Here is an 18,469-nt window from a genome sequence, read left to right as displayed (position 1 = left end):
AATGGAATCAAATTTATAAATACTATGAAAGTAATTAGACCAGTGTACATGTTGAAGCCATTTCTCTCAAGAGCATAAGCACCAATGAAGTGAGGGTGAAGAAAGTAATTTAAAACCTCAACTGTCTAGACATATGCTTGTTGTCTTGAACAGCTTCAATAACTTCTTGCTCTCCCTTGGCTTCCTCTTGAAGCCCCAGTCCAGTTCAAGTGAGTCAAATTAATGTAGACTTATTATTATATACACCCCCAACAGGCTTATTTACATTTTGATTCACGTAACACTTCTGTTCAAGTACTTTGCTCTACATGATACTGAAGAGCAATCCGTACCATGTAACATGTCACTTTTCCACTGAGAACAATTAGTAAGTCTTTCATCATTTTTTATTACTCATAAAAAAAGATCCAGCAACATGACTTCAATTTCAGTTACAAGGAGCAAAATGGCTAGCATAGTAGAAAATTCCAAATACAGGCTGAAGAAATAAGTCACCAGGAACCCCATGAAGTTCAACACAAAGTGCAAAATTCTGGACCTGGCAAAGAATAATTCTATACACTAATATATGAGGTAGGGGGACAGCTGGACCCAGCTGGAAAGCAGCCTGGTTGAAAATGACCTCGAGGTCCTGATGGACAGTAAGTTGAACATGAGCCAAGGATGTGCCCTTGCTGCAAAGAAGGGCAATGGTATCCTGGGCTGCATTAGGTAAAGTATTGCCAGTAGGTCAAGGGAGGTGATCCTGCCCCTTTATTTAGCACTGGTGAGACCACACCTGTAGTACTGTGTCCATTTCTGGTCACCTCAGTGCAAGAGAGACACGGACATACAACATGAGAGAGAGAGTTCAACAAAGGGACACAAGGATGCTTAAGGGCCTGGGGCACCTCATAAGTGAGGGAAGGCTGAGAGAGCTGGGACCATTTAGCCTAGATAAGAGAAGGCTCAGGAGGGATCTTATAAATGTGTGTAAATACCTGAAGGGAGGGTGCAAAGAAAAGAGAGCCAGGCTCTTTTCAGTGGTGCACAGTGAAAGGACCAATTGGCACAAAGTGAAATGCAGGAGGTGCTGTCCGAACATCAGGAAACACTTTTTTACTTCCAGGGTAAAGGAGCACTGGGAATAGGTTGCCAAGGTAGGTTGTGGAGTCTTCATCCCTAGAGGTATTAAAAATACCTCTAGTCTTGGGCAACTGGCTTTAGGCAGTTCTGCTTGACTGGAGGAGTTGGACCAAGTAGCCTTCAGAGAACCTTTCCAACTTCAAATACTATGGGATTCTTGGATTCTGTATAGACAGTCTACAATTTTTATCATGGTTACATGGCTTAGGATCACAGTTCCTATTAACTTACAGTGGAATTATGCTTCATCTCCTAGAGATGTTTTGAAAAATCTCTGCTGTTAGATCAACACTGACAGTTCTTTTTTGGCTTAGTTTCCAAGTTATGCACTTAGAATTCTACACTTACCAACTTTTGACGTCTTTTTCATGTGTCCTCTGTTTTGCTTTTGTATTTGAGTTTATTTGAATGTATTTGTTCATTTGTGGGACTATTCTGTCATAAAATTATGTGTGTGGCTGTTTTCTTATGTCCCAAACATCATCATTACCAACATGAAAACTCTACATAGATCTCAAATGATCCATGAAAAAAAGTACACCCTTGCAAATGCTGTAATCTCTAGAGGTAGATTAGGCTGCTATTGATTTACTAGCAAGAATCTAATGGTTATAATGGCAATATAGAATCATTGACTAAGTAAGCATTTCTCTAACGATGCTAGGTACAGTTAGACTAAGGATCAAGGATCTTTTAACTGATATAACAGAAGAATTCATGAGTTTGTAGAAATTTGAAAAATGCCATGAAGTAAAAAAAAAAATAAAATTCACTCTTTGAATCATCCCACCACATACATTCTTACAACATTTTTTTTCTGACAATGTTTATGCAGTGATTATGAAATACTGGTCCAGAAATATGCTTTGGTGAGATATGATGTCTTGTCATGTGAGATTGACTTTTCTTTTTTGCATAAAATGATGACTCTTCTCATTGCTCTCTGCATCTTCCTGAGAAGGGGAAGTGGAGAGGGAGTCACTGAGCTCTTCTTCCTGGTATCCTGTTGCAGGACATGTGGGATTGTTTCAAAGCTGCACCAGTGAGGTTTAGACTGGACAGGCATTGTCATGCATTTCTTTACAGCAAGGGTAGTCAAACACTGGAACAGGCCTCCTGGAGAGATGACTGATGTCCCAAACTTGTCAATGTTAAAGGGGAATTTGGACAATGCCCTTAACAACATGTTTAACTGTTGGTCAGTCCTGAAGTGGTTGGTAAATTGGACTGATGATTGTTGCAGTTTCCTTCCAACTGAAATATTCTATTCTATTTTAATTCAGTTTTCTTTAAAATTGTCTCATCTACTTCTACTACTTTTTTAGATAAGTAGTTCCTAAAGTAGCCAGTAAGACTGTTAAATAAAACAAAATGTAAGTTGTGTGGTCACACAAGGGACAGGATATAGGTCTTCATATAATTTCTTTTGAGATATATGCCAGTTTATGAAAAAGTTCTTGGAGAATGATACTTACCATTCTCTGCAATAATATTCTGTTCTTTACTATATGATGTAAAATGTCATTCAAGTTCTGACTATATTTCATGTGTTTCAAAAATAATCTTCATGTGTGCGTATAGGTCTTTATGTATCAAGATTTTTTTAAGATCTTCCTAATACAAGGTATTTCCTTTGAAAGTATTTCACTACTGTTTTATCAGGCAGCAAATAAAAAGAGACACGTCAGAAAAGAAAAATGTTGTTTTGGCTGAAACAGTCACCTGGGACTTGACACGTTTCTTGATTTCCTAATTTACTGTAGTTTTTCTGCACAGGCTTGAGTGAGCCTGAGAGTATGAGGTTCTCTACTCTAATTTAAGATATATACAACATAAATGCATTATTCAAGGTCCTAAAAGTAATTTCATTCAAAGACAAATACAGCAAGATTACCTTCTGAATGTGCTCGTCTTTCTTTATTAACTACAGTAAGGGCAATGAAAATTAGATAAGACTAGATATCTATTTTTAGATGGCAGAAACTAGACAAAAGAAAGTGTTGTTCAGTTTCCTTCATTGATACAGTTTTAGTCATGGACACCAGAGAGCTAGATATGAGATAATATTATATTACCCTTAACAGTCACTTTTATAGTACAACTTTATTGAGCTGTTTTTGATATTCACCTCTGGGTGAGATGAACTATACATACAAGTTAAGTGACTAGATCTTTAATTTTACTATGAAGGAATTTCAATGACAGCTGCATTAGTCTAAATGAGAGGCATCTTACTGAAATTAATTTCTTAGTTCTCCTATCTCTAAAATAGTATTGAGACTATCACCCTTTCTTATTATCTTTATTATTTTATATTAGCTTTTTAGAGACTATGTCTTTTTCAGAGGGAGTTGTATTTTAATATGGCTTATTATGTTTTATTATCTTTCCCTTTATAGGAATAATTTCATCTAAACACACAATCCAAGAATGAATGGAATAAACCGTTTAAGTCTTCTTGTTTGAGAGCTCCAGCTTCATAATTTAAGAATTATATTGTTCATAATTATTATTGAGAATACAACAATTAAATTACTAAATTATGGATTATTATTATTGTCTAGTAATTAGTTATTACAAGGTTATTTGTGCATCTATCTGAGCCTTGTTTCCCAAGATTTACAAAGGTGATCTTGAGTCCTGCAGAAAAGATTCCTAGATTGGGAGAGCCAACCAAAAAAAAGCTCTGCAGTATTTCTTCATTTCCATTTTCCCTGTACGCTACATTCTACAAAGTAATATAAATGTGCAGACCCTACGTGCCAATATAAACTCACAACGATCACTTTGCAGGCTTACAGCCAACATTTGTATTATCAACAGTAAGTATCATGGAGAAGCTGTGTGCAGTCATACTTCAAATTAGATTAAGAAATTAATACTTAATATGTCATGATTTATAATAGTGTATTTTCTTGACAACAGTGTTAGGCTAATTGTTTCAATTAGGTTTGAATTCATTGCTTGTTACTGGGAATTCATATTGATTAAGAGATTAGATACCAGAAAGTATGCAACAATTTTATTGCTTCCCAGTAGTAAAATAGATATGCCAATTTAAAGACTTTTCCAGCGCAACTCAGTATTCACAACACCTTTTCACAAAATCTTGCATACTCATGGATCTGTGTTTGTGGTACCTGACTAAACAATATATTATGGAGGATTCATAAAATATTAAATTTGAAGATTGGGATTATAAAATCTGTAATTAAGGGTTACTTAATAAAAAGTATATTGCTAATTTTAACTATATCTGTCAAATTCATGACAGATTTTTTTATCCCTTAAACCAGTTATTAATTAATTTGAACTGTCATATAAAAAGCCACCATGTAAAAGACATTAGGTGAACAGTTTTTTGAAGTGGGTTGCATTGATGCAAAATGTTCTTTGAAGATTTATTTTTTGAACCAAAACTAAATCCTTCACTGCAGCAAAATGATGCAGAGCACCCCTTCCTTTGAGGAAAATATGCAAGTCTCTAATACCAGGGAAAATGTCATCTTCTCACTTTATAAAATGTCAAGTCACATCTTGACCTATTTCCCTTGGTACATGTGGAATTCCCAATATTGTGGGGCAGCACATCATGAGGATCTGCATTTTGTACACAATTTCTATTTAGTGGGAGACATTCATATGCCAGTTTTTGGTGAGTGTTGTGCCAATTTGGAAGTACCTGCATTGTGAGAGAAGACTGCCTTTGAAGGGCGAGTGCAATACTGGGAGAGATGGGGTAGGAACATGGACCCATGTGAACTGCTGAATAATAGATTGGGTCCTGTGAGAGGGTATCTTTCACCCTCTCCACTGCAACTACACTAGTCTGTGGAACAAAACAGATCAAAGCTTGATGCTTGGCCTAGGGCCCTCTTAGAAGGTACATGACCTCCTGGGTGGCTGATTGGTACCATGGTGTTTACTTTTTAGTGATGGAGTTCACTGGACACGACTGATATTGGGGAATTCCGATGAGATGTCCAGAAGCAGTAGAAGTGCAGCCACAAATGTTGCATAAGGAATGAGCCATATTCTGAGATGGCATGTGAGTGGATCCTTGAGCTAAATGCAATGTATAAGACTTGACATACCTGATTAAACCATTACCTTGTATCTTATAAAAGGAGGACAAGGGAGCAGAATTTGTTCTTTCAGTCAATAATTTTTTTTCATTAAGAGTTTAATACAAATGTTGTTAAACATATTATTATTTGTTCTTAAAAAATCAAATCAAATAAAAGTGAATACTGCTATAAACTGCCATTGAGAGAAAGTAGGAAATTCAGTCCAGACTATTTTTTTTTCAGAGGATTCAGTGCTTGAAATGGGTACAGCTATGGACTCGTAATGACTTGCATGAGATATTGATTCAAATTGCCTTAAACATAGCAGGCAAAAAGCACTTACATTAAAGAAAATTAAATTTAAACACCATGACTCTTACTACCAATGGGTGGAAGCTCTTATACAGCAAAGCAGAAAGTACATAATCCTTAGGGTTTCCAAATTTGCCAAGTGTAAAATTGACATTTGTTGCATCTCTTGCATGCAGTGGCACAGTTCCTTTGTGGGCATACTACAGTAAATCATGAAATTAAACTTTGCAAATGGTTTTGTATCTTTGCCAGTGGGTAACTGTTTACTACATAATTCAAATGTACAGTAAATGGTAAAGGATTCTAATCTCTTTCATCGAAATAGAACCCCACAATCTAAAGAGGTGCTTTGCTTGCCTTCCCAGGTTGGGCAATTGCTCTTCACTTTTGATAACTGGTGTTTCTTCTAACTCTGAAGAAATAATTTAAAGTTTCTGTGTTTGGGGGTTTTTTTGGTTGGTTGGTTGGTTTGGTTTGGTTTTGGTTTTGGTTTTTTTTGTTTGTTTGTTTTGTTTTTTAATACGGGAATAAGGATTTTGGCGCTCTATTAAAGAATACTGAAAATTTTCACAGATTATGTCTTTCCACAGAATAAGGCTCTTATTTAAACAAGTTTTGCCTCCTATTTTAGAATCTATCAATACATTAAGGTCAAAGTGTGCTTGAATCACCAGAGGGAGACTTTCCGGTAATACATGAATTCCTCTATAAAGCTGCTGAAGCTATAATTACCAGATCCCTGAGACTTCCCAGGAAAAAAATATACTGAAGAGTTAAAGTTTTAGATAAATAAAACTGGTCAATGAAGAAAAGTCTTCATAGAGAAGCTGGCCTCTAACTCACCAGAAAGACTGGAAATATGTAAACTAATTCTAAACAAGCTACATGCAGTTTGCAAAGATAAACCTGACCTTGCCCTATAGGTTGAGTCTATATGAATGGAATGCCTTGCAGCTTGGTCTCTCACTTCACATAGTACCTCCCAGCAAAAAAATGAAAAAAAAGCTAGAATCAGACTGCATCAAGATTAAAGGTTTTAGAAGTACCCCAAGGATGCTTATACACTCAGTGAGATCCTCAGTGACTGGTGAGTTTCATAAGGGATGCCTTTACCCAAGCTGTGGTCCATCCAGGTGCATCATCAGTTCCAATGGACAGTTGTTAAGGTTAAAGGTCTACCAGATTTTTTAATGAAAACATAGAAGATCCTGAAGATAAATTATAATATAGATCCTGAAGATAAATTATAATATAGATAAACATAAAGAAAATTTCTGTTACCATTGGTTTCTGCCTGTCTGGAATGTAGAAGCTAGCTTTTTTTAGCTGATGTCTTTTTAGAATCAGTTTTAGTTCAGTATTGAATTGTGCTTCGTTGCCACACTTGTTTGGCAAGCAAAGAACTGACTCGCTATTCAGGGTCACTGGACTGCTATCACAGTGCCAGATGCTGTAACAGTCCAATAAAGCTAACACGATCCCAGATATGGGGGTAAAAACTGGAATGCCTTCATTGAACACACAAACTGCTATTTAAGGGTTTCGGGGACTTAACATGCTAATAAGGAGGCATGGTTATGCCAGATAGGGAATTCCATAATCTATTAGTATTTCCAGTAGCAGGGGTGACATAAGAAAAAAAAGGGATTTACATTTCTCAGATACAGTATTTACATTTTGGGGAAAAAGGTTTGATATTTCCAGTAAGCAGGGTTACATTGGGAAGGGTGATCAGCTTTACCCCAAAGAAGGATTTACACAGGGAGGGAGAAAACAATGGGATATCTGATAGCATCATGCAAAGTCTCTCTACATCCTGCTGGGGGAGATCAGGCCAATGGATCTTATCTGGTTTTTCCCCAGCCCCTGTGGCCCAAGGTTTCCTGTTTAATCCTAGCAGTTCCTTTTCTGTTGGTATCCGAATGTTGAACTGCAACAAGATGCCATGACCACAAGGAAGTTCAGGAACACTGAGAACTTTCCTCAACAAAACTGCAACAGCTAGGTTGTCAGTTGGTGCCTTGATATCCTTGGTTTGGCAGAGGATTCACTCATGGCAAACACTGACTACCATCTTTGTAGTAAACAACTGAAAATAAGAGAGGACCCAAGACTGGAAATTCACTTTTAAATACTCTTAAAAGTAGTTTACCTTCTCAGAAAGAGCTATTCTTAACCACATGAAGAGAGTGGATTAGCCGGTGACTGGTGGGTGTTTCATGGAGTCTGCATAGATATTAGCAAAATTTAACTCAAGAATTTTTGCTGTTTGATTGTTTGAAGGGTCTCAAGCTTGGTCCTGTCTCAGGCTGACCAGCACAGCCCCAAACTAAAGCTGGGCCCAGGGTAGGACCTAGCACAGACAGGGTTCATTTCCAACAGACAGTTTTGCTGTTGTTATCTGAATGTTAGCATCATTTTCCTTGCTTAACATTATCTTCCCATCTTTAAATTGCTATCATGCTTCAAATGAATATAGTAGGCAGAAAGTCTTTTTAGAGACTGTGTTTTTAAGCTTCTCTGGAAACACAGACTCTGACTAGGAGTCCATATTTGCACTTAGAATATTAGTATGAATGAATATCAGACCATGGATTAGATGTTTCAGTGTCTAATACAGACCTAACACTGATCTCAACAAATTATTTCTGAAATTTGGATAAGGGCTTCAGTCATGCAAGTGAGGACAGATTATTTTTTAATTTGGCCTATTCTGTGGTAGTCTGAAAAATACAGTCTGATCGAACATCCAGGGAAAGGCATTAATGAAATTTTAGATACTTTTACAAACTAATTGAGTAACCAGATCTTCTTAAACAGAACATATCACAAACATGAATGCCTTCTAACTGCATTCAATTTCTTCCTTATATTATTTTAAAATAAGCAAGTAGAAATGTTAATAAGTTCTTTTAAAACTCTTATGTTGGTAGGTACATTTATGTTAACTGTAACTACTGTGAACCCTTATCAGCAGGTTTATATATTAAAGAAACAAACACAATTTTTTTGTGATCATAGTGCAAGCTTTCTTAAATCAGTGTGTGAGTATAAACTTGTTGGAAAGCTAAGAAAGTTGTTCTAATTAATCCCTTAGAGAATAATTAGCAGAGCTGAAGATATAGAATTTAAATCTCCCAGGTGGGTTTTTGTACAACAGTCTCATAGAGCACTCATAAAAGTACTACACTTCTCCTAAGAGCTAATGCACTTGTAAAACTACCAGAGCATAAAATATTTGTGTAATAATCAGGAGAATGAAGCAAGAAGACTGTTTAAATAAATACCACTTGTCAAGAAGAATAGATTCTTAGAACAGTTCTCTTCCTTTCTCCGCTGTTAACATTTCTAGTTGTTATGCTTTATGACTGGTTTACAAGGCATGATCATTTTTTATTGTTTACTTGTTTGGTTTGGATTTCAGAGACAGTGAATTAAATCTGCATTTGGACAGACATGTGCGCTGGATTTAAGTGAGGCTACTAACATGCTCACAGTTAACCTGAGTGGTTTCAAAACTGAGGTCCAAGAAGTATAACTGGTAAAAAAAAAAGTTTTGATTTTGTTGGTATTTTTGAAACAGCTTTTTAGTCAAATGGAAATTTCCAATAGAAAATAACAAGATTTAAAAAAAAAACCAAAACACAAAAACAAAACAACAAAAAACCCACCCACAATTATCAATGATATTCCCCTTTGGATTTTGGAAACATCAGGATGATTAAAAAAAAAAAAACAAAACACACAAGAAAAAATTTAAAAGCTCTTTTAGCTATATTTGACTTGAAAATTTGCAAAGACAACAAAAACATGCCTTAACCTTCTCTAATAAGGAGCAAGGTTGTATAATAAGAGTACAGGAGAGGAACACAGCAACTAGACACATTTACCAGACATAACAGTTCAAATATTTGGCTACTTAGGTAACTTACCTGTTGAACTAAGAAAAAGATGTGTGCCACTTATGCCTGGTGATGAAGATGAATGTAAGTAGGGATGCTAATTTGGCTCTTGTGAGTTTTATTTATGTCTCAGTTCAAGCAGTGTCGGACTTTCTTCTCCCAGACTCATTCTTCTTGTTGGCCACCTCCCCCTGTGATGCCCTGCAGAATTTCAAGTGCTTCTTTGACAGTGGCCACTGCCTCACAGGAGCTTCCATCACTGTGGGAGGATGTAAAGGCTCATTGACTTTCAGCTCTTTTTCCCAACTTTTAAGGTAGAATGTAGTGTAACCCAACATAAGTGACCAACAGGCTTTGGGAAATATATTCAGCAACGTTATAGCTTTCTTTTAAAGCATTCAAATAATTAAATGTTAATTGTTGAATGGCTCCCAGTTCTGACAGTATCTTCAAACACCTCTTTTACTCTAGCATTCAGAAGATCTCTTTTCTTAAACATCCAGAGCAAAGACATTTGAAGACATCACATGATGCTGCTATATATCATCATCATGGTTAGGCTTCATGAACGAAGATTTGGGAAAGGCTCTATCCACATTTGTTACAAGAACGCTGGTGGCTAAAAAGGCCAATACAAGATAGACACGTCCGATTGCAAAAGGCACAGCAGAAAGACTCCATAGGTGGTAAATTCTGCAATACAAGGTTCTTTCTGCGTTGCCTTTTCTCCTTGAGAGTGATCCTGCGTGCGTTCTCAAAGGCATCAGCAGCGTTATAGATGGTGTGTCTCCAGACCTCCCGATTGGAGGCCAGAGTAGACCAGTGATGAAGATCAATATGGCCAAGGTTGAGATGTTGTTTCAGGGAGTCCTTGTATCTTTTCTTCGGGGCTCCTCTCTTGCAGCAGCTGGTAGCAAGTTCACCATAAAGCAAGATCTTAGGGAGTTGGTGGTCCTTCATCCTGGAGACGTGCCCTGCCCATCGCAACTGTGTTCTCATCAACATGGCCTCAATACTTGTGACTGCTGCTTGTTCTAAAACAGATGTATTGGTCACATAATCTGACCGGTGAATTGTGGCACTAAAGCTGCATTATATGGGAAAACTGTTGTTTAAACATGTCTTAAAATGGTTCTTTGTGGTTTCTTTGTAAACACGTGTTTCTTCTTCCCAACACCCCCCACAGCAACTGTTATCTCCCATGCAGGAATGTCCTGGGAAGATGTCCTAAGGTGTTTCATTGGTCCTTGTTAACCCCTTCCTGTGATTGGGTGTTCCTGTAAGCCCCTTGAGACTTCTAATTGGTTAACCTGTGATTGTCCCTAACCCTATAAATGTAACAACCCCCAACAATAAACTCTCTCTTGCCTCCTCTCCACGCCCGGTGTGCTGTCTCTGTACCAGCCATGGGACCACGTGGGTGCTGGGGGGAGGGGAGGGCACCTCTCCCCTCCAGGCTCGGGGTCAGAAATCCCTGAGGAAACCCCTGGAGTTCCCTTTCCCCGTCCCTCAAGACGTCGGAATGGTTCTTCAGATGGAGATGGAACTAGAACTGGGCTCCCCCACGTCATGGGTGGGGAAAGGGATCCAGAGTGGATGTTTAGGATTGTACGGAGGCAGCGTTGATGGAAGTGTTCTAAGAGACGCAGGTGGTGGCGGTAGATGACCCATGATTCGGAACCATATAAAAGACTAGACAGCACAATATATAAGGCTGAAAAATGACCATGGAGGCCAGAGCACATTTGGAAGAAAGTAAAGAAGGAAGAAGGCAATCTCTAATAGTATGGGAATTTAGAAGTTTAAAAAGTTGCAAGATATTGTTATACATTTTTTCTGTCTGTAACACAGATGCATAATTGGTAATAAGTTGGTAAAGGTGAATATGTGTGTACTTTGGCCCTCAAAACATCCAGTTGTGAAATTTTTTTAATCCTAAATGTCAAAGAGACAGTGGTACTTGTATCATCTGATATAATTAATTATATTTTGCTGCTCCAAATTAGCTTTGACTTAGAAGCTAAGACATTTTTAATAATTTATTTTCAATATTTTGAGCAAGGGATAGGCTATTCATACCAAGTAAGAGCATGGAACTTAAAGTAGAAAAAATATATTTATTGAGGAAATTAAAACTAGAGAGAAACTGCATACCATAAATTATGCTGAATGAACAGTTATAACATTAAATGCCCTTGCAGCTTTGACTGGAAGCTGTCTTTCACAGTTTGTGAGCTACACACTTGAGATTTAATTAGATGTATCATTTGGGGAGGCTAGACCCAATATTTTTCTCTTTTTTTTTTTTTTTTTTTTTTTTTTTTTTTTTTTTTTTTTATTTTTCTTTGTTCTGGATCTGAAAAGTTAATTCCCTAGAATGATGAAAAGAAAACTGGATTTAAAAAAAGTAGCTAAACTTTAACCATCAAAGTTTGATTTAAATGGATATAAAGCTTGATAGCAGATCTGATTAGTTTCATAATATTATATCAAGAATGTATATTTCATAAATAAAAGGTGCTCCTTTCAAGTGAGATTGGAGATATTATTAAAAATTACAACTGCCTCAAGATACTGTGTTTTCAGAAGGAAGCAGTTGAGACAGCATGTTCAAATGGTTTGGATATTGAAACTCTTCCAGGGAACCTTAGTATTTGTTTAAGCCTTTGCAAAAACCAGATTGAAAACTGTCAGGGTGTCTCAGTAAGCTTTTAGTGAATTCTGGGATATTTTGTATAAGTGCTTTCAAACTAATCGTGCTTTGGACTTCATCTTGTTTCTGAATATGCCTGCTCAGCTCCAAGTGTTATTGCTGGTAACCGTGCATGCAGAAATAGCAGGCAAAACAGAGGCTCTAAAGAACTCCACCCTGGGGTTTTTCCTGCAAATGTAAAATTTGCCTGTGCTGTATTAGTCTGTATCAGCAGTTTCTGCGGACAAGACAGTCTCAGCAATGACATAAAACCTAGCAATTATGGGCAACTGAGTCATATCCTTCCAATGTAAACTGGCCTTAAGCTTCCTTTGACTGCAATTCATGCACCAAAATGTGAGGTGGTCCAGTGTGAGGTCATGAAGTATGTGACCCCATTCTCTGCATAGACTGTGAAATAATGTCATATAGGCATATTTGTAATGACTGTGTGTGATGAGTGTGGGTTTGAGATTGCAGCACTGATTACTACTACTACTGATTCACTTTTTCCAGAAGGTGTAGCGAATTTGCAAAAAGTGTACATAAATTAAAATATCGATACTTCTGTGTATTGATTTGCTCAAGGAGAAAACCAAAAGCAAAACATTTGACCAGATGCACATATCATACACTTTTCCTGAGAGATATTCTTACAGCAGCACAGTGCTGGCTAACGCGTTGATATTGATTCATGGATCTACTGCATTGCTCTGTAATTTTAAGATGTTTTGACAGCTGTTACACATGGAGGATCTGCCTATTACCTGACAAAGATGGGTGTAAATTGCACAAATAGAAGTTTTTTAAGTTCCCTATTCTCCTTTATAAATGATTCTTGCTACCTTTTCATTTAAGGTCTTATAGGTGCAGGGTTTTTCTGCCAAAAAAAATCCCTTTAAGCATAATAAGTAAGGGGATGATTTTTTAATGCCATGAACCTCTAGCAAGTTGCTGCTGAGTTTTATATCATCATTACTTTAGTTTGCACTCCTCTGCATGCTTTGGTGATGGTAGTAATAATGGCTAAATATAGGAGCAACCAAAGGCTGGGGTCATATTACCACCACAGCAGCAGTAAGAGCAGCAACAGATGGCTATTAAAAGTTCCCAGGATTTGCTCAGAGACTGCAGAAGGGAGAAGAACAGGCATCTCTGCTTCCTTCCTAATCATATTTTGACTAAATCTGTCCTAAGTAATAATAAAACAAGCCGGTGAGCAGTAAGATTGACCTTTGAGGTTGTCAGTGTTTTTAACAAGGATGTTGCCTCTCAAGGTTCTGCCTTGTGACAGTCATCATCCTCACAGACCAAGCTTAGACATGGTTTTTGGGGACAGTACACACCAAGGTTTCTTCTCAACAGGCAGTGAGGAGAAGATAGGTTAGCTGTGGAGGTGCAAGCTATGTTGTGACAGGGTATTTGGATAGAATCTGACCCATTTTACATCTGGTACAAATGAAGCCTCAGAAGGTACCAAATGGTGTAGGGATCATTTGGATTATTCCATGTGCTGCAAATTACTCCTCTCCATCAAACTTTGCCTTAAGGACTCATTCTGCTTTATTGGTTAAGGTAACATGAAGGGCTGAAACTCTTTGAGAGGTGAGGAAAGCGAGGCAGAGGTAACTACTACTTTTATTCTTTGTTTTACCTCCTGCTTTGGAGATCCATGGACATCCCTGGCCTGTATAATGACTCCAGATCTGTATGGCAATAGAAATAGCCTTAACTGTGCAGATCAAGAGAAGAAGAGGGTAGAGAGCTGGTCATGCTGGGCTCTCACTTAAATAGCAACCTACTTTGGGTGACAGTACTAGAATAAGATTCTGTCATAGCTGTCTTGCAGTGCTGAAAGTTCAGGGTAGAAGAATACTAACAATGTATGACAGGGATGGGATTAGGTTTCACACAGTTGAGGTTTCTGTCAGCACTAAAAAAAGCGGAAATTCATGTATACTCACAAAAATACTTTGTTTCCTCACATTCCATAATCAAGCATATGAAAACTAGAATATGCTTCTAGCTTTTGTACAACTTGGGTACATTAAATTTATCTGTGTGGTCATATATCATCTTTTCCACAGGATCCTTCTCTCCCCCCTTCCCTTCCCTTCTTCCCTTTTTCCCTTCCTTCTTCCCTTCTTCCCTTCTCTGTGTAGTTGTACAAGTAAGCAAACAGGTTGCCTATATGAAAAACAACCCTGGTATTCCTTAACTTAGAAATTATTCAAGTTACCAACATTCATCACAAATTATTTAACTTTACAGTAGCATTTTCTGTACACAGTCTTTATACATCTATTAAATACAATGATCCTGCATTATAAACAGCTTTTAAAGTGATATAAATTAGATTTTCTTCACTTCTTTAAGTCTCACTCCATATCTACCCACGTGTTGAGGATTCGTGGTTAGTCTAAATGGCACGCTGAAGAGATATAGAAAGATGGAAATTAAGCAACCAATCTCTTTTACGTTACAATTCCTTCTGGCTTCTAAGCATCTAAATTATAATAAGACTACCTTTCACATCAGGAAAGTGGCTGTAATTAGATGTAAGTGACTGGAAGCAAGCCTGAGTCACAGTTCCTTATACGTTGCTTCTTAATTTGGCACACTTTCAAATTCATCTGATCAACACATCTAGGCTTCATATCATTATATCTAGACATTGCACAAAAACTACAAAAAAACCTAAAGCTTACATGGGGCTTTTAGCAGTGTTTGCCCTTAGCTGTAAAGAAACAACTCCTCCCTTTCCCACACATAAGAGGTACCAGAGGTGCAGATTAGCTAGTGATGTGGCCTTGGTAATAGGATCCAAATAATAGTGACCATATTTTAACAGTAAAAATAAATAAATTGCGAGGTATAAAACTACAAGAAAATAGTTTGTCCTGAAACAAAAAATGTCAAATATTCTGCATTTAGAGCTAGTGCCCCTGATTGGATTTTGCAAAACTGATGATCTAACAGATCTCAAGCAAATAAATACTAACTTATCAAGAAATACATGTTCAGCATAGACACTAAAGGTGTTTTCCTCCTAATAATACATTTCAAAGGAAGGACAGGAGAATACAGTTAAAATAATATGAATTTTTGCTCAGTAGAAAGAATTGTTTTACTAGTCTATTTCACTTAACAGTGCTCTCTCTTGCTTAGATGACATCAAGGACATATTTTTTATAAACTGTCCCAAAAATGTCTATTTGATATTTTCTGCACAGTTGTTACAAAGTTTACTGCTGCTTTTTGCTATGCTGGTGGAGCTATTAGTACATGGTCCTGCAGACAGCCTCAGTGAATTATGTGGCCTACAAAAGAGCTCCCCAAAGTGTTTGTGTTTTCTTAGGGCCATTTCATTCTGCTATTTTTTGTGCACTCCTACAAATAAGTTCACCAAGATGAGCAGATGTCACAGCAGACAGCAGAGTGAGGAAAGTGGTTAAGTTAGTTTTATTGCTAAGTAAAAAAAATGAATGCACAGCGATGAAATTTTATTCACTAGAATTGTATTCTGTGGTCAAAGATTTGCAAACTCAGTTCATTAGCTGATGTCCATGCGATGCCTCTTTCTCTTTACTCGATCCTTGTTTCTGTAATGTTGTTTTTGCTCATAGAATGTCTGATGTATCTCCTGTAAAAAATGGAGGAGATGGGCAGCTGTGAATGTCTGGCAGCCCAAATGACCTTATTTGCCTGTGAAAATGTTGGTGTCTCTCAGGACATCACGGTCTTAAATTTTTGACCTAACACTTTTGAAATTTAATTTAGCGACCTAACTCATCCTTTTGTATCTCAGTCCAAGTTCTTGGTTCAATATTTGAAAATACAACGGTGTACACACTGACTAAGCATAGAACTGAATCAGAAACTAAACTTTAAGCCGATACAGACATCCTTTCCAAACTGAAATAGTCCCAATTGAGGGGGACTTCAGTCTGGTTTACATTTGTTCTTGAGTGTGCTGCTGTCTCAAAAGCAGAAAAAAATATTTCTCCAACCAACTTTGTTGAAAGGGTAAATATGTAACTTGAAAAAAGCCCAAATACAGAATCTTAAAAGTCCACCAAGAGTTCTTTAAGTGTTAGTATTTATTAAAATCTGAATCCTTTTGGACTAATACTGTGTTTATAAAACACTATTTTTTCTAATTCTTTTACAAATGTTGAATTGTGTCTCAGTGATATCACTGCATTCATATTTCTGTGTTGAAACGATTGTCTGAATTTCCTAAGTTCAGGCATTCACATTCTGAAGCCAGAATCTGTTGTTTGTTGATTTAAAAAGGACATTTGGGTAGTTTACTGACTCAGTTATAAGTTAGACCAGTAGTGCTCACCATTTTATGATCTTGAATCTCTCAAATTATTTGGTTCTGGTTTTTTTGTTTGACTTTGATAAGAGATTTTTGTAAACTTACTGATTACATGTGTCTTGCTTTGTAACACATATAGGAATTTCCCTGAAGTGTAATATGAGGAATACAAATATGTAGTGGACACCATGTGACAGGAGATTCAATTTTGCAGCTACCCTTTAAATGCATGAGGGAGAGAAGAGGACCTCTGAATTCAGTAGGCCCAGAGGTCTCTAATAGCTGTTAGAAAAAATGGTACAAATTAAAATTAACTATGCTCTTTGCCAAGTGGTGAGGCATATGACTGCACATTAGTCAGGAAATGGATGACTGTATACATTAAAGGCTTCTCTTTAATTTCCAGCTCTGTAGCCTAGTTTCACATTGGAGTAACTCTATTGTCTTGAGTAGAATAACATGTGATTTTCACTGATACAGTCTAACATGGGTGACTATCACAAATAACACCTAAACAGTCCAGTCCTCTGGTAACATAAATGAGAGATTTCTCTGTGACAGTACAGCTGCACTACTGTGCAGCAACACTTAAAGTTATGACATTTGTTTGCTTATGAAAGCCATGCAATTATCTCGCCTGAAAAGCAGGGCATTTTCTGTATTGCTTTCCTCTTTCACTTGCTACAGCACAGGGCCATTACTGGAAATAACACAGTGCTCTGGAAACTGAGATCTAAGTAACACAGGTTTTAAGAGAAATAAATAGTTCCTCATTTCATATATATTTGCAAATGCATATCCTAAGAAGAGAACAAGAGGAAGGCAGAGAGATGGTATCTTCCAGATGACAGCTTTCTGGATGGAAGATGAAGTCTAAAGCACAAGAAAATTTTCATTAACATTCAGATTGCATGTAATTCTGATTCACACTCCCTAAGCAAGCTAATTTGGGCTGCAGCCAACTTCTTACAGTGTGATGACAACACAACAAGCTTCACTGCCTCTCTTTCGTTGCTAATGATTCCTTGAGTGACAGTCGTGGTCTCTGAGCTCGGCACGACACTTCACCCTGCAGCGACCTGCAGTGTCAGAGCTGACTCTGCCCTTGGCTCCTGCTGGGCTTTCTGCAGCAAGGACATTCTACTATGTCAGGACAACAGCAAAAAAGGGGAAGGTCTGCTCAGGACCATGCTCAGAGAATGGTATGCTTTCTGTGCCTGTTGCTGTGGTATAAAATCCACAGCGGGTCATTTGATGTGCTCGCGGTACCTCCACCCTTTCACACAGAACAAAAGGGAATGAAGTAAAAAAATCTTCACCTCAGCACCAGCTTCTTTGTAAAAATTGTATCTGTGACGTGCTTCCCTCTCAAATATCTTCAGTAATCTATGGTTTTAAGTTCTATCAAAGGTTTTAGTCAAAATAGTCTTGATGGAACTATGGAGGCTTAACATTGAACAAATATTTCAAATTGTTAATTGTCACTTCAAGCTTTCTTAGCATGAGAAATATTTTACCCATTTGCTCTTGGGCATAGCTGCTGTAATATTTGATCTGTTTCAATGTCTGTATGTAAAAGGATGGATATTCAAATAATTCTCAAACTGATATTTATAAAACACGAGGAATGTTTTGGAAATCCTAAGCATATTATTGCTTATTTCCCTGTTGAGAAAACCTGGGCATCATCTTATCAGGGTTTGGGAAATCTAAATTTATGTGTAAGTTGTAAAGAACTCTGTAAAAGGGACTCAAGGGACTGAGTCTTACTGCAGGGCTGCTGCAGATGTGGGAGGGGGAATGAAGCTAGGGAATTGGATTTTGGGGCCATCTCAAACCATGACATACCCTTAAAGTCAATGAAAATGTATGGACTGTTAATGATCTTTGGATTGATCATATATATACAGTGTCCCTCCATACTCCATTAATTTCATGGAATAATACTGTAAATATGAAAAAATGAAGTCCCTAGAACTGCATATATCCATTGCTGTGGGGGATAGGTACCTGTTTCAGCATTTTTCAACGGTGTTGGAAGTTTTGG

The sequence above is a fragment of the Pipra filicauda genome, unplaced genomic scaffold, assembly GCF_003945595.2.
Source record: "Pipra filicauda isolate LSUMZ 115617 unplaced genomic scaffold, ASM394559v2 scaffold248_size1969534_pilon, whole genome shotgun sequence".
In the NCBI taxonomy this organism is placed as follows: Eukaryota; Metazoa; Chordata; class Aves; order Passeriformes; family Pipridae; genus Pipra; species Pipra filicauda.
This window is presented reverse-complemented; position numbering follows the sequence as displayed.